Raw genomic sequence first — 13228 nt, 5'->3', positions numbered from 1 at the left:
GTGATACCTGAAGTTGAGCTGCCTGAACTGTCAGTCCACACAGCATCACATGAATCCTAGTATATTATTTTTGCATGTATTACTGCTAATTTATGATGCAGCCAATCCACTGGGATTAGCCCTTTGAGTTAGAGGTGACTGTATCGGCCTCTAAACTCCTACAGCATTATATGCTGAAAGGAAATGAGATGAATCATGCAAAAGTAGTATATGTGTAAAGTGAAACTCCACAAGGTAACCCTGACAGAAACAATTCCAAAGTTTCCTCCAAAGACCTTCCTGCATGAGTTAAAGTTTGCTTGCTTTGCATGTATAAGTGCACTGGAAACTCATCACAATGCTATTTGACAGCAATACCTGCAGCAGTAAGCACTGGTGTTGGCATCAGTGACATGAGCAGGTCCTGACTCAGGACTGAGTCACATGCACATGCAGGAAAGAACCTGCCTCCATTCGCTTATATGAACCAGGAAATAAATGCTGCATGCTCACATATCTGCAACACTACCACTTCACAGCCCTACACCTTATCCCATTGCATTCGCAAGCTTCTCCTATGCCTGGGCCAGAAATGTAGGTCCTGCTTTGGCTGGACTCCTGCATTTTGTGCTGTTCAGGGAGTTACAAGGACCAGAAACAAGGTCCTAAACCTGCTTGGTGTTCCTCAGAGCTGCCAACTCCCTCATCATCTTGGCATGGGGTGGGCAAGGGCAGGAATCTGGCTTCCAGCTGCCAAGCACCAACCTGCATACCACAGGTGCAATAGATGCAGTTAAGTTATAGCCTAGTGAATGATTAATATACCTTTAGGAAACTAATTCTGGGCAGCTACTCACTCAGTATATGACTTTAATGAATCCTGTTTAGGTGTTGTATGTAAAACACCAGGAATCTGATTTCCCAACCCAGCTCTTTGGATTGCACACTAAAAGCCCAGAGAAAGGAGGTTATATGGCAGCCATACCTCTGAGAAGGCAAGGCCATGAGTGAAGGTCTTTGGTAGCTAACCCGGAGACATTTAAGACCTTTGGCAGATTCAGTCTGGAGACGTAATTTCTCAGTGCCAAAAGCAGCATAACAATGCCTACATGTTCCAGGCCTGTTTATCTCTTCATAGCTGTTTTGCCTGCACATGTCTACAGTTCCTTGTGCAATACTCTCAAAAATTTAATATTACTCACAACGTTGCTGTTACTGTCTGCCTTTGCTTTATAAATAACATTTAATAATATAAACAGTTCGTAAGTAGCACTTTCAACCATGGAAACACAGGCAAAAAAATGATAAAACGTATTTTGTTCTGTGTCCTGCAGCCACAGTTCAGAATGTCTCAAGCCAATTAATTACAGCATTGCTATTTCCTGAAACAGCAGCGCATGCAAGAGTTACTCCATCCACAGGGTACACGTATCTTTTTAAAAAGGTGCCATAACAGATCATGTGATAGAAACTATTTGGCAAGGCAAAAGCAAACACACCACACAAAATTGGTACTGTCAGAGAAACGCTATTGCAGCCACTGCTGATTCCACCATGAAAAGACCCTCTGCTTTCTCAATACTTGCTTGGAGCTGTCAATGACAGCAGTGAAGTACTGCAAGTTCGGCTCCAGCTGCCATCCCAGCATTTTCCATGGTTCCCACTCCCATGAGGCTGACACCTCTGAAACACTCCTACAGTTACCCAGGACTGTGTGGAGCTACTGTGTAAAGCTCGTTTTTGTTACTCAGTATCTTTATTGGCAAAAGTAATTATTGTAGTTGTTTCTCCAAAAGCAGCTAAGGTGGGAAAACAATTTAAAAGTTTAAGAAAAATCAACTTAGGCAATGTCTTGCACTTTTTATATAAGACTGTAATTCCCATGTTTCTGGCATTCAAATGAGCCATTCAAATGGCTTTCTTTTCTCCCTAAAAAGGACAGAATCATAGAATCACAGAACAGCTTGTGTTAGAAGGGACCTTAAGATTATCCAGTTCCAACCACTTGCCATGGGCAGAGTTACCAACCACTAGATCAGGTCGCCCAAAGCCCCATCCAACCTGACCTTGAACACCTCCAGAGATGGGGTATCCACAGCTTCACTGCTCTGATGCCTCACCCCTCTCACAGCAAAGAATTTCTTCCTTATATCTAATCTAAACTTACCCTCTTTTAGTTTATAAAGATGATATGTCAGACAAGCACACTGAAAATTATGAGCTGAATGGGATTAAGCTAAAGCTAGTCTCAAGTAGAAAATCATTAACAACAATTTATTAATTTGTAAACAAGCTTCCTTAAGAAGTTTTCTTATGAAACTGAGTAGGTGTGTATATGTCTATATGGCTTAATCTCTACACAGGACAGCTACTAAGAAGCTGCATGGAAGCCAAGTAGACTTTCTTTTATACATTGTTGTTTACATTTTTTTTTAATCTGATTTATTCAAAATTGTTGTGAGAAACTTTAATAGGGCCCTAAGTTCAAGAGTCTATAAATTTATTCTGTCTCAGATGAGTCACTCTAAAACAGATGTGTATGAAAAGCAGTCAGGAAATAATTTTATCATTGGCATCTCAGAAATAAAATCTACTACATGACTGAAATACAGAAAAGAGACCTGAGACAACAGGTTGCATTTATTCTATATAAAAATTCATATGTTGACTTTTAGGAGGATACATGGGTCAGGAAACAGAGAAGATGAAATGAACCATAACTGGAATAGAATTGAATAAACTTCAGCTAATGTAAATGTAATTCCAACATAGGCAACACTTCAAGTATTCACTCCTGAAGAAGGGGAATTGCTCAGGGCTGGTCCTGAACCAGACCTGAAGTCCAAAGATATTGATTCTGTTTTAAAACTCTGATAATTTCTCAAATGTACTTTTTTCCCCACATCTGCCTGTCTCCTCCATGTGGTCAAAAAAAAAAAAAAAAAAAAAAGTCTGTATGGTCTGGAGAAAGAAACCAAAAGTACAACACAGTAATGTTACCTCTTCAGATCAGTAATATGATTTAATTGAATAAATTCCATGACTAGAAGCACTGGGATTTCACCTAGGGCTTTGGTGTGCCTGACTACTTGATAGGGTGTAAAGGTCTATGGTGGACAGTAGAGGAACAATGAGGTAAGAAAACACCTATGAGAATCATGAAGACAGAACGGAAAATTGCATGCAGGAAAGATGAGAAACAGGAGGAATGTGGGTTTAAGAAAGGCTAAAGAGCTGATGAGGAAACCTGACAAGACGCTAAAATGAAAAGTAAACATGAGGGACAGGAGGTGTTGATGGACACACAAGAAAACAGCAAGAGCAGAGAACACCAATAGGACTGCAAGTAAGAATGAAGCACAGAACAGCAGACAAAGGACAGGAGACAGGCTGGGTTAGGAGCTGGACTCACCTCATTAACAAGGAAGGGTAAAGGAAGACTTGTTTCATTCATACCAAGCAGAAGTATGGCAACATATGTTTGAATTTAAAACTCCAAATTGTGTTGCATAAATTAGGAGTGGTTCCTTCCTCTTCAAAGACCAGAAGGCAGACTGAAAAAATCAAATGTATATCAAGCATAAGCAAACATGTCGATACATGATAATTGATTAACCTGTATAGATTTTTTCAACATCTTTTTGATTTTGAGATTGTTTAAATACATTGCACAAAACTCCTCTGCTTCTTGCAGCATATCTGTGTGGTTTCATGGGAGGAACAGTGGGACAAGGTGCACTACCTCACTGCAGATGTAGGTGACAGGATGGTGCTCAGAGACAAGCCACACCAGGGTGCGTATGGGAATGGCGCATTTTCATGACACAATTGCAGCAAATCAGCTTTTCCTCTGGGCAGTCAGGACATACAGCACCTTATTGTGCCACAATCTTATTTAGCAAACAAGGTTTACATGAAATGACCTCCCTATCTCTTATGAATAAGCAAGACAAATGGGCATTGCATAGTGCCTGCTATGCAATGCAGAGAGCCTGCTATTTAACTCTGTGTTACTCCAGTAAATCCACATTGCTTTGGTGGGAAGTATCAGGATGACTGTCTCCAATTAGGTGCACTTACATTACTGACTGTGATTTCCCAGGCAGAAATGCATGTGTGCTTGCAGGGTAGCTGAAGCACAGTGCACTTCGTGTTTCAAAGGCAGCAAGTACTCTGGGATTAGCACACGAATAGCACCAACCTCTGTAGCACATCCTCCTCACTTCCCCACACAGACTAACTCTGTAGGTGTTGTACAGATGGACGAAAGCACAATGGCCTGTTGTCCCTGTAGTGCATATAAGGAAACATACTATGATCAGAAATGTCTGGGCATAAAGTAGCCTTACCTCTAGAGGTAATTCCAAAACCAAATATAACAGTAATAAAATTTTCTAAAAATCTAACCTGTGCAACATTAAAGTACTGGATACAAAGATATAAAATTATCTATCAAGTATTCTGAAGTCTAAGGAGAATGTCAAAGCCTATCTGCTTATATCTCATAAGGGAAGCAGTCAAGGAACAAGCCTGATCAAGCTCAAGAGGCCTTTGGACAATGCTCTCAGACATATGGTCTAATTAAGCAGTCCTGTGTGGAGCCAGGGGTTGGACTAAATTGTCCTTGTGGGTTTCTTCCAGTGCAGGATATTCTATGATTATGTAACTATACTTGCCATGTTTGTAGTAACTATGACAAGCTATAATTTAAATTACAAAGTCTTAATAAATACACCTAGTACACAGCTAGGACTTCATTGAAATATTGGTCAGTATTTCCCTTAAAATTGGTGCTCACAGTCACATGAGGATGCCAGCCTTGCAGTCGTAGTGAAAACCTTGAAAACCAGGAGCTCCTAATGAGGCTGGAGAGTTTGTTCATGGCCCTGAGAGCTGACTATTCTATACCACCTGGAAAAGGGAAAACTGTTCAGAATTCCCCTTGTAAACGATCTCCCATTTTTCACTTGTGTTTTCTGTAATATTCAGCTACAAACAGTAAACAATGTGCAGACAACAGATGCTCAGAAGTTTAACTAGCTTATGCCCATCAGTCATCACAGATGGAAAGCTTCTCCACCTGAAAATCTGGTTATTGCTTTGCTTAAACCAAGGGAAGGGTACTTGCAAGCCCAATCTTCACTCTTTACTAATATTTTTGTGAACAAAATGACCTTTAGCATATAAGGATAAAACATGTATACCTCCAAACATGATCTGAGAAGACGATAGTTCATATAAACTGAATGCACACAAAGCCAAGGAGTAATCCCAGAAGCGGGTAGGTGTCATGGTTTTGTGATTTTCGGTTATTGGTATTCCACATCATAACATCATGTAGTGAATGTACCTGGTTCTCAGAAGAGAAGGACTACTACATTCCCCACGGCACTTTGCTCCTCTGTTACCATTTTCCTCACAGAGGGAAAAGATAAAAGCTCGCAGTATAAAAACTTGCAGATCACGAGACCTCATCCCTTTTTCCGCCGTCTCTCATCTTGGCAGCACCTCGCTCTCCAGCCGTCTTATCGTCGGTAGTAGAGTAAGGCCTACCTGGATTTTGGGACATTCTCTCTCTCCGTATTGGATTTATCAGCTTAAATTGTAATTATATTGTATTATAGTGTGTTGTTTTGCATTCCGATATCTTATTTAGTAAATTAGTTTGTTTCTCCTCAGATTGTTGCCGCTGTTCTTTGCTCTCAGGCCCATCTCCTTACCCTTTTTTCCCTTTTCCCTTTTCACGGGGTGTGGGCCCGTGGGTCCCCCGTCCCATTTGTCATGGAACTGGGCCAAACGCCCGTAAATCGTTGACAGCAGGAAAGCCAAGGACATCTAAAACTAAGCTCTAAAACCCATGCTTGGTACTTCCTGTTGCTGGATCAATGGTTTCTGGAGCCTCAGGTAGCTCCTCATCTTGCTGCACTCCTCTTCTTGCCCAAGGTCCCACCGGTAGCAGATTCCAGGGATTCTAGAAGACAGAAAAAAGAATGGGAAGCAGATTGCTGGTTGACATTCTCTGGTATGGTCCCTCCAATGTGAGTTGTCATTAAGGCAGAAAATAAACGTTATGAGCAGAAGGTTGTACGCACACACCCTGTATTGCACATACACCCTGTATTTATGATTTCACCCACTAGCAGTTGACAGTTGATGTACTACACATAGAAATACGTTTGACATAAGCAATGATGTAGCTCTGGCTTTGATTTTATTTTCTCATAAATAAACTCCAGGGTGTAATTCTCTGCAGCCCCAAATGAAAATTACAGACTAATCATCACTGAAGCTGTGGCAGAGCCGACCTGCTCCAATCCCTGTCAGCAGTGGACATTTCTGCATGTGTAACAGCCTCCATGATGATGAACATGCAAGAACTCACGCTACACAATATGATCATAGAATCATAGAATCATAGAATTAGCTAGGTTGGAAAAGACCTACAAGATCACCTAGTCCAACCATCCACCTACCACCAATAACCCCACTAAACCATGTCTCTCAATGCTATATCTAAACGTTGCCTAAATCTCCCCTGGCGCAACTTGAAGCCATTCCCCCTCGTCCTGTCACTAGTTACAAGAGAGAAGAGGCTGACCCCCAGCTCACTACAACCTCCCTTCAAGTAGTTATAGAGAGCAATAAGGTCACCTCTGAGCCTCCTCTTCTCCAGACTGAAGATGCAGCTTTCTGTGTATCTGCTGAAACTCCTCGAAACTGGAACCTTCTGTCCACCTTCTGGAGAGCCTTCTGAGCTTTTCTTCAAACAGGTCTAGTTTCAGTTCCTCCCTCGAATTTAAATCATGCTCACCAGTGAAAAAGGCAATGGCACTAGCTTCAGGGTGCTTCCTAAGCTGGTGCCTTCTGCAGAAAATGAATGCTTTCTTATGAGTTTAAAAAGCTGAGTGCCTGATAGATGCACCAGGTATGAGTTTTACACTGCACATTGCCTATAAGGCTAAGGGTGTGAACATAACTTCAGAAGAACTCATTCATGCAAAACATTTGTACATGTCTTTGAAAATTATATAGCTCTAAAAAAATAATCTTGCTTTGCAATAGCACTATCGCTTTTTCATATATGAAGCCAGTTAAGAATCCAGCAACAGCACAGAACCATTCAGTTATCTGAAGCCTAAGGGAAGATGGTTAAGCTGTCTTCCTAAGGAAAAAACGCTCAGGGGATTATGCTCTCTGTGTGTCTGCCTGTGTGTGCTCACTGGCACACTCACTCACAAATGTCAAGCTCTGTGACCAGTTCTCACTGATGGTCACACATTCCTGGCCAAAATGACTAAATCTTCATCTTTTTCATGAAAAAAAAAAAAAAAAAAAAAAAAGATGGCCAAGTAGAAGAGAAGGACTGCAAGTGCCCCTGACAAGGAAAGACTGCATGTAATCATATCTTATGCAACCAGCTGTAAGGTAGAAACTGGTAAGAAACCAGCATTTGCCATAGCTCAAGGAACAATTTTTCAAACACAGAAGAATTCTAATATGAAAGTTTAAATGAAAATTTTGAAAGCATTACTAGCTCCAAGAATCTACCTGTCTGTTAAAAATATTTTTAAATTGTTATTTTTTCAGATATTTATTCCTTTATTTTAAAAGCAAATACTCACAGAATCATAGAATAATAGAATCCACAGAGTTGGAAGGGACCTTTAAAGATCACCTGTTCCAACTCCCCTGCAATGAACAGGGACATGCACAGCTAGATCAGGTGATCAGAAGTCATTACTGACTTCTTTGTCTCCAGCAGTTAATTCTCCTAAGTCTTCAACAACACACCTTGTAATAAGGATATTCCTGTATTTATAGTTTGTGTGAATCAAATCTGATATCCCTTAGGCAAGGATTTTAGCAATGATTTTCACGTAGTTATCAGCTACCTACCAGCATTTGGAACGAATACTCAGATTAACAGGAATGCAACTTGCAAAACAACTCAGACACTGTTCAGACAAGTACTAGGAACAGCCTGTGCACAAAATCCTTGTAGGCAGAGGTGCCAGCTGGACAAGGGAAAGGAAACAAAAACTCTGGAAGCTGTGATTTGGGCACAACCACAATGAGCAGCTCAGTGTCCTACTCACTAGTCCCATAGTCTCACTAGACTATAGCCTGTGCAGAAGATCCTGACACAGCCATCATGTGAAGAAGCACCTGAAATTGGCCCAGAATTTTATTTGTCCTGTTCCGATGCAGCCCTGTGAAACTGTGATGGCAGTAGTACGTAAGAAGTACACTTCCTTCACCTAGCAGAAGGAAATATTGTTGACACAATATTAAATTTTACTGTGTAGACTCTTCATGCTTTTGATAAGTATCAACTTGGGTTCAGCAGACAAATTTTTTCTTTATAAGGGAAAGCTTATACTGAAAACACAAACTGTGTTTGGTATGCAGCTTTGCTATTTAAAGTACATTCTATAGATAAGGCTAAAACACTTCTATCATGTTCTGTTTTCCTTGCAAAAGACCAACACAAAATTCTAATCCCTAAGTGCAAAAGTAATCATCTTAATTTGTCACTAGTTTTGATTTTTTAATTACTTTTATGGTGGACTAATTAATGTGAGAAAAGTACTGCAGATGCTGTCTCCAGGCTGCACTCAACTCAGTTCAGCCTGGGCCAGTTACAAGTGTGCCAAATACCAGTTTCAATGGAGTACAAAGGATCTGTGATGCTACCAGCACTGGTGAGGCTGCACCACAACTACTGTGTTCAGTTTTTGGCCCTTCACTACAAGGCAGACAGTGAAGCCATGGAGCATGTCCAGAGAAGGGCAATGAGGCTGTGAAGGGTCTGGAGCACAAACGTTATAGGGAGCAGCTGAGGGAAATGGGATTGTTCAGTCTGGAGAAGATGAGGCTCAGGGGAGACCTTATTGTTCTCTACAGCTCCCTGAAAGGAGGCTGTGGCGAGGCAGGGGTCGGCCTCTTCTCCCAGGTAACAGAGGTGGGACTGGAGGTAATCGCCTTAAGCTTGGATATTAGGAAGAACTTCTTCTCAGAAAGAGTCGCAACGCACTGGAACAGGCTGCCCACAGAGGTGGTGGAGTCACCATCCCTGGAGGTGTTTAAGAAAAGAGCAGATGTGGCACTGAGGGACATGGTTAGTGGGCACTCCTGCTTATGCCAACACAAATCTGACTTGAGCAAATTGGCTAACACAACTCCAGCATCCCTTCAGCCCACATCACCAGCAGCAAACAGAGTCCATGACCAGCAATGCCTGGTGCATGCTGCACCCTGTTTGGTGCTACTACTGGCTCTAATTCTTCTGCCAGAGGAATGGAGATGATGCTCCCAAGACTATCCTTTGGCAACAAGTCAGAGTCACAGAATTTCAGGGGTTGGAAGGGACTTCTGGTGATCACGTAGTCCAGCCCCTTCTAAGGCAGGTTCCCTACAGTAGGTTGCACAGGAAAGCATCCAGACAGGTATTAAATATCTTCAGAGAAAGAGACCCCACAACCTATCTGGTCAACCTGTTCCAGTGCATATAAGAAAAATCTGTACATCATGCAGTTTTCCGTACACATGCATGCAGATGTATGAATTCTTTTCTTTTTCCCTAAGTGAAGTTGATTAAGTAAGGGTGAGGAGAAATTGCTGTATGTATTCTACAAAATTAGCTGATAGATAAAAAGAATTTTCTATGGATTCTGGTGTAGTATGATTTGGACAGCCATGCAAAATTCATGAATTGCAACAGACTTCGTCTTCATCCACCCACACTCAGAAGTGAAGAAATCCTGTTTTACATATATTTCACAAACTTCATCATCAGTCAAAAATACTGTAAAAACTATTTCCATTTTCAAACACTATGCTTTCTCTAGATACATCAATAGAGAGGAGCCAGTGCTAAGCTTTTTGCCTTTTCTCCGAGAGGCTGAGGCTGTAAGAGGTGCAGGTAGAAGCGTACCATTTCCTGGGCACTGGGAGCTGAGATGTCACCAGGTGTGCAGCACTCTGTTCCTCCCGAGCTCTGCCCTTTGACTCTTCACCTGTGTTACACAAAGTTCATAATTGTGGAAGAGCTGATTCAGAGGTATCTCACTCATCACTCCAGAACACTGCGTCACTCAGTCTGGCCACTGGAACATGTCCAAGCAAGCCCATGCTATTTGCCTTGACAATGAGTACTAGGAGTATCTTGCAGGCCTCACATAGTTGAGGAGAATCTTTCACCCAGGCAGCACCGGTTGTCCAAAGCACATCACATTTTGCACTTGTGTCCCATGGACTCCACTCAGAGCTCTCCCTTTGCTGCTGGGAGGTACAGGGTCCATTACGGGCCCTTGGGACTCTGCTTCACCACCAGGACATGGTTGTGTTGGGAGACAAGAATGCCCCACTTCAGGAAATGGTGAGGGAAGAGTGGCTGAGGGCAGACCTTGCCCTGCTGGAGGCTGCAGTTGTCCCACAGATTCATGGAGAATGCACTAGTAGGCCTTGTTCCTAGTTCTTACTGTATTTTTCTCAGTCTTGACAAACAACTCCTCACACCACTATGGCATGAAATATTTTTAGGGCCATAACAGTACACGGAGGGTTCCTTCTGTTTTTGCTGCTGTGTCTCCTTGGAGACAACTGGCTGGCAGCTCACACAAGAACTCGGCTGTTGCTCAGTTAAGCATACCTTCCTCTAAACACCCTCCATAACACACTCAAAATAGACTGATGTTCCTGATAACAACATATGCTAACTGAATGAAGAAGCCAAAAGGACATATTAGATCCATGAAGAACTATATTCATCATATTGCAAATATCTTCCATTCTTACCTCAGTTCCAGGCAGAACCAGGTCTAATCCTGAAGCATGAGGGAGCAGAAAGAGGAATAAATCTGAAGAAAATATCAAAAGCTAAGGATTATATCATCCTGTGTGTTGCTTTTTTATCCAGAGAGAATGGGAAGGAGCTGAGGCTTCATAAACTGAGCACATAGTCAACAATTTATACAGTGGCACTCATTTGTATAAGGACACTTAGGATGACCAGTTTAAAGTTCTTTTGACCATGCCCACAATTGTGCAGCTGCAGCCACACCTTTAACAGCAGTATTTCAACATTTGAGTATTTCCACTGAATCCTACACCTGTTCATACTGTGAGCAGCTCCCCTTGAAGCCTGCCGGCTCAAAATGGAGTGCGTGTCTGTGGTCAAAATAATCAGCTGAACACACCCTCAATCACATTTTTTCCTTAACGCAAACATTTGCTTCAAACAAGTGCTAATAAACCTCAGGGATTACTTTATCCACTCTTTTCCTATCTGGGCTATACAGCCTGCTATTTAACCTGGTCTTCTTAGAGGGAAGACCACAGATAGAATCATTACGGTTGTAAAAGACCACTAAGATCACCAAGTCCAATCATCAACCCACTCCCACCATGCCCACTGACCGTGTCCCTCAGTGCCGCATCTCCACACTTCTTAAACACCTCCAGGGATGGTGACTCCACCACCATTTCCCTCTGCAAATGCATCACCACTCCTTCTGAGATGAAACTTTCCCTGATATCCAACCCAAACCTCTCCCAGAGTAACTTAAAGCCATCGCCTCTTGTCCTAAAAGATGTAAGATGTTAAAGCATATGCAAGTAAATAAACACAAGATTAAAAAAACAAACAAACAAATAAATCCCAAACCCACAAGGAGGCAAAGTTTGGAAATACACACTAAACCAACTCTGAAAATCATTTATTTTCCTACTTCCTTGGAAAATCTGAACCTAGGCTGTTCTATTTCTTTTTGAAGACCTGCTAGCAAATACTGTAGGCAGAGGAATTCTTGTAAGACTTTAATATCTCTGCCTGGGCTGTAAATATTAAATAAAATTCTTCCTCAGGATATATTAAAGAAATCTGGCCCTTACCAAAGCCAGTATTGCAAGGAGAAGGTATGCAGTATAACTATAATAGAGCTAGAAATATCAAGGCCTCTTCAAAACTTTGGAAGATGTTTCTCTCGGTGTATAATATGATCTTTTCTGTCTGCAGGAACAGTATCCATGAGAATTGAATGCCTGGGGGAACGAGTACAGGGAACTACACAATGAATAGCAATTTATTTCAGGATTTAAAAATACCAAGTTGAAATAAGCAGAGTCCAATGTCCACCAGGTTTATACCAGAATATGCTAGGGGAAAAAAAAAAAAAAGCTTCCATCATATTTCTGCAAAGTTTGTGTTATAATAGTAGCTCAGACAGCAGTAGGAAACATGGCTGCATTATGTCCATACTCTGCACAAAGAGCCTCACAAGTTCCCTATCCTGAAGACTTGACCGTCTGTTCAAACCTACCTAACATCCAATGCTGGGCGATGCTGGCCAGCTCCCAGTATGCCTGAGGCCCACGGCCTTCTGGTAATGTTTCCTATGTCCATAAGGATATGGAAAAACATTCAAGCTTCCTAAATATAAATTTAGGGAATATCCACTTTGTGGATGCCTTGGTTGCAAATAATACGAATGAAAGAAAATGTTGTGGTACTACTCTTGCAACAGTAATAAGTTGGGGAACAGCAACATCAGTGTTAAAAGAGTAGAAGAAAAATACATGCAATGAAATCTATAGAGGTATCAAAGAGTCTGAGTGTATCCCATTCTTTCTACATAACATGAAAAGCTGGAATTAGTAGGCTGTAAGTAAACAAGAAGCTTATTCCAGATTTATCGACAATTTCATGAGGCATGATAAGATATTTGTTTTCAAAATTCCTGATCCTGCTGTGCCACTCCACTGAGGCTGGTATTCTTCTTAAAAATCCAGCTGTCTGTGACTGTAAAGACAACCTGGTTATTGCTGTGATGGCTGAGGAGATGAAAAGCATGAGGTCTGAGAATAAAAGGAATCACCGCTCTGCTGAGACCTGAAAACTCAAGCACTAGCAGAGGGAATGAGGGGTGGAAAAGAAATTGACATTTATTAGCAAGATCTTGTATGATCGTGGGAAAAATGTTGCACAACCAACACTTTGCTGCCTTCTTTGCCCAGCATTGCTTTCAAACACCTGCAAATGGAGTTTCCGTTCCTCAGCTGCTCAGCAGAACATATGATTTCTGGCACAAGGTCAGTAACACTTTTATTTATCTAATAGCGGCTAAGCATAAAGAAGGTTTTACAATGTCTCTTCCTTTTGCTATAGAAGAGACAGATTTTTAAAAAGGTAGATAATATCAGAAAGTAAGGAAGTTAGAATATGAACTGTATGTTTGTTTTGTGTTTTCAG

Source organism: Numida meleagris, chromosome 5 (genome assembly GCF_002078875.1).
Source record: "Numida meleagris isolate 19003 breed g44 Domestic line chromosome 5, NumMel1.0, whole genome shotgun sequence".
NCBI lineage: Eukaryota > Metazoa > Chordata > Aves > Galliformes > Numididae > Numida > Numida meleagris.
This window is presented reverse-complemented; position numbering follows the sequence as displayed.